This window comes from Impatiens glandulifera, chromosome 1 (genome assembly GCF_907164915.1).
Source record: "Impatiens glandulifera chromosome 1, dImpGla2.1, whole genome shotgun sequence".
NCBI lineage: Eukaryota > Viridiplantae > Streptophyta > Magnoliopsida > Ericales > Balsaminaceae > Impatiens > Impatiens glandulifera.
The window spans coordinates 50,335,908-50,341,028 of NC_061862.1; positions in this window are offsets into that span (position 1 = coordinate 50,335,908).

A 5,121-nucleotide genomic window follows, 5' to 3' on the forward strand; every position below is an offset into this window, starting at 1 on the left:
TCAACAACTAGATAGTATACAAATTTGTGAATATTGAAATATAAAAATTTCAAATTCAAACTGGAAGTATGAATTAAAAGGGTGATTGGAAGCATATCAAGGATTGAAGAACACTCCTTAGGCCTTAGGGAAGCTTTGGGATGCTCAAATCCAAACTTTAAGGCCTTATACAGAATTTTGAAAAATCCAGCAAGCTTGAGCTTTAATGTTGGATTTTTTATTTCTTTTTTATTTCTTTTTTATTTGAAGCTGGATATTGGATCTCTTAGCTTTGGAATTGATTAGGGAGGCTATTTATAGCCTCCCAAAGTCAATTGAGGGCTTCAAGTGTATTGAATCAGCCAAAATCCATTTATGGTATTTTTGTTTTTCTTCATCTAACTTGTTGAAATAGGCATGATCAATGCCTATAGATGTAGGGAAAATGATCCTTGAAGTAGGGTGATCATTTTGGCCTTTGAATTAGCCAAAATGGTTGACTATAGACAAAGTTTCATCTTTAAGAGATAAAAAATGTGACTCGTTCTTATCCTCCATCGATCGTGAGGAAAAAGACAATTATGGGTTCAAAACGACATTGTTTTGAATGTAAATGTGGCACGGGTCCATGTTCCATCACGATCTAGCTGTCCCATTGAGTTTCAACTAATGGAGCGTTAGATGATCGGGTGCGGTGCGGGTGCGCGTTACCTCTATTGAAGTGGGCGATGCGGATGGCTTGTGAGCGTTGGATGATACACAAAATATTTTTAAAAATATGACAAATATTTTCCAATTTATTTTAGTTTTTTTTATATTTTTGGGTTAAATAAATAATTTTAGGGGATGAAATAGGTACCATATTTCATACTAAATTATTTATTTTAATCCCTTCATTTATTTAAAATTACTTTAAGATCAAATGAGTTCAACATTTATCCCAAATAATTTTATTTTTTTCTTTGTCATTTTCCTTAATTAATTAGATTTTAATTATCATAATAATTAATCTAATTAATTGTTTTAATTAGGCTTTGGTCTTGCAGTTAATTATTTTGATTTTATTTATTGAAAATAAATAAAAATAATTATTTTAATTTTATAAATTGGGTATATAGATTATTAGTTTTTACAGAGTGCCCTCTCGAATCGAGTTTGAATATAACAAACTAATTTTAAAAACGGTGATTCGAATATGACATCTAACACTAAGTTATCTTTTTCAATTATAATGCGGGTGTTTAGAAATATAAAACCTATAGTGTGTTGATGTTGAAGTGATCTAGTGATGTTGTGTATAACATTTCGTCAAGGTGCATCCAAGCGTTGCTTTATGGATATTTCTTTGATGATTATCCTAATAAGGATAACTCTTGAAAATCCTATTTTACAGATCTTAATAAAGTACCCGTAAAAATCAAAGGATAAAGATAATAATAGGTATTGAAATATCAATTCCTTTTTAAGCATGAATATCAACATATTATACAAAATTAGTCATGTACAAATGGCTAAGGTTATTTGTAATGAGATATGAAAGGGAACATGAAAATTTTAGTAATATTTCATGTGAGTTACTAACCAGTAACGCTTAAGGTGATCATATGTGTATGATCATGAGATTATCAAAATATAAGGCTCAGATAAATCTAACAAGCTTGTTTATGGAGCTTACTAACAATTAATGCATTGAGCAATCATATACAAATGATCAGGCTACTATCAACAGATAGATTTATCGCGGGAGCTGACAAACTTGCCATGGAGGTTACTCATAGGTGAGGTTGAAGACGATCATGTATAAATGATCGTGGTACTATTTACAAATAGATTTTCATGTTAGTGAATTAAAAGAAGCACATATTGAAAAATAGGATTTTTGGAGTATATATCGAGAGATGGGGTTTAAAGATATACATATCTAAAGATAGAGTTTTCTTTGGAGTACCTATTGAGAGACAAGTTTTTTTGATACATATTCAAGCGATAGGGTTTAAGATACTTATTTGGGTGATAGAGTTTGTTTGAGTGGATCATGTATAAATGATCTTGGTGTTTTGTCAACAGACAAGATTGTTAACGGATCATTTACAAATGATCTTTGTGCTTGTCAACAAACAAGGCTTGGATACCTATCGAGAGATAGGGTTTTGTCATGATCATGTACGAATGATTGTTGTGCTTTTTGATAAACAAGGATTGGTTATCTATCAAGAGATATGGTTTTGTATGGATCATATACATAGGATCTTTAATCCTTGTCGACAGACAAGATTGTTAACGGAACATGTTCTAAATGATCTTTGTGCTTTTTAATAAACAAGGCTTGATACTTATGGATCATATACATAGTGTTTTGATTGAGTACCTATGGATATATAGGATTTTGTTATGATCGTGTACGAATGATCGTTGTGATTGTTGATAAACAAAGTTTGGATACCTATCGGGGATAGGGTTTGTGAACAGAATTACGCATGAACGGTTTTCCGACCTATCAATTGATAGGGCTTTGACAGAATCGTGTACAAATGATGTCTCGACATATTGATAGATAGGGTTTTTGGCAGAATTGTATACAAATAATATCTCGGCCTATAACTAGATAGGGTTTTTAGACGGAAACATGTACGAATGATTAGTGCAACTATCAATAGACAGGGTTTGAAACGGAATCGTATATAAATGATGTCTCAACCTATCCACAGGTCGGAGTTTTAGATGGAATTGTGTACGAACAATTAGCGCACCTATCAATAGATAGGGCTTTAATTAGAATCATATATAAGAAACGTCTTGACTTGTTGACAGATAGTGTTTTCAGACAGAATTGTGTACAAACAATTAGCGCACCTATCAACAAATAAGGTTTTAAATGGAATCGTATATAAACAACGTCACAATCTATCGACAAATAGGGTTTTCAGACGGAATCGTGTACGAACGATTAGCGCACTTATCAATAGATAGAGTTTGAAATATAATGGTATATAAATGATGTCTCAACCTATCGATATATAGGGTTTTTACAAGGAACCATGTACAAATGATTAGTGCACCTATTAACAGATAGGATTTTAAACAGAATCGTATATAAACGATATTTCGACCCATCCATTGATAAGGTTTTTAGCGAATTGTATACCAACAATATCTCGACCTATTGATAGGTATGGTTTTTAGCAAAATTATATATAAATGATGTCTTGACCTATCGACAGATAAGCATTTTACTGGATCATGTATGTATGATCTCAGGTCTTGTCGACAAACAAGATTGTTAATGGATCATCTATAAATGATCTTTATGCTTGTCAACAAACAAGGCTTACGACGGAATTGTGTATGTATAATTTCTCGTTAGATAGGACATCTGACGGAATCATATATAAATAATGTCTCAACCTATCGACGGATAAGGATTTTACGAATGATTAGCGCACATATCAATAAATATGGGTTTAAATATAATCTTATACAAATGATGTCTCGACCTATCGATGGATGGGGTTTTTAGACAGAATTGTGTACGAACGATTAGCTCACATATCAATAGATAAGGTTTGAAATGGAATTGTATACAAACGATGTCTCGACCTATCGACGAATAGGTTTTTAGATGGAATCGTGTACGAACGATCTCACGTATCTATCAACATATAGATTTTGGATACATAACAATATTTAGGGTTTGAAAACGGGATTGTGCACGTATGATCTCACGTACCTATAAACATATAGGTTTTGGATACCTAACAATAATTAGGGTTTGGAAATGGGATCGTGTAGGAATGATTTCATGTATCTATCAACAGATAGGTTTTAGGTACTTAAAAACAATTAGGGTTTGAAAATGGGATCATGTATGAATGATCTCACATATCTATCAACAGATAAGTTTTGGATACCTAACAACAATTAGGGTTTGATAACTAACTACAATTAAGATATAAATGGGATCATGTAAGAACAATCTCTCGCACCTATCGATAGATAAGGTTTTGGAGACTCGATTTTGTTTATTTTTCTTTTGTACTATTGTTCCTAGTTATATGTCTTTTTAAGAGAATATTTCAACATAATCTTTTTCCCTATTTCTTTCCAAAATGTCCTTCGCAACTAGTTGAAATTCGTCAGTCGGCAATTTCAAGCTCTGTTTATGGATAGATGACTCATGTTTTTGGATAGATAAATATTTTTTGTTCCCCCAATTTCTATCATTGTTTCTCTTCTTCTTTTTTTAGATTGGAATGAACCTTGATCCTTCTGAATAAATCATGATATTTTCGGATTTGAAACATTTTCAAGGTTAGGTTTTGAACATATTTTTCGTCCTTTGTGATGATTTTCCTTTCATCAAGGAATAAGATTTATTTTTCCCCGACTTTCGAGATATTATATAAATTCGATCTCGTGTAATTATCCAGAATTATAAATCTCGAAGAAGATAGTCAAAACTTCGATATATTGACAAGTGTGTAACTATTTTTTGTTGTTCTTCCCTAAACCACATTTCTTGAAAGTTCACTCGTCGTAAAAACATTTTTTAGAGAGGTTTGTCGATATTCTGCGTTGGGTTTTTATTTTTCATTTTCATTTTTTCTTTTATTGACTTGCGAGTATATCTGGTAGAATCGGTACATCCTTGTCGTTTCCATAACAATTAAGACTAGAATCTGAGTGAGCAATGGATGGTTATTTCAATACCTCAATCACTTGAGGTGTTTTCTTTTTTCGTTTCTGGGGTGTATCTAGTAGAATCGGTATATTATGCTCTTGTCATAGTAATCATGACTAAAGTCTCAGTGAGCACGATTGGTGATTTTAATACCTCAACCAACACATAAAGTTTTTTCAATTTTTTTAGAGATTTTTGGGGTTTATTCCGGTTCTCTTTTTGGCATTTTTATGTTTTTTAGGTTTTTTTCTTCTCAAAGAATCGGGTTTTAAACCACTCGTTCTTTAACAAAAGTAATGATGATGTGTCATTTCTCAATTTGGGGCTCCGGTCCTCATTTTAAGGGGTTTATTCTAGTTCTTTTTCTTCAAAAACCTTCTATGGAAGGTTACTCTTTCGATAATCGCCTATAGATGGAGCTTATGACCGATATCTCTTGAATTAGAGTCATTGTGAAAATCTCT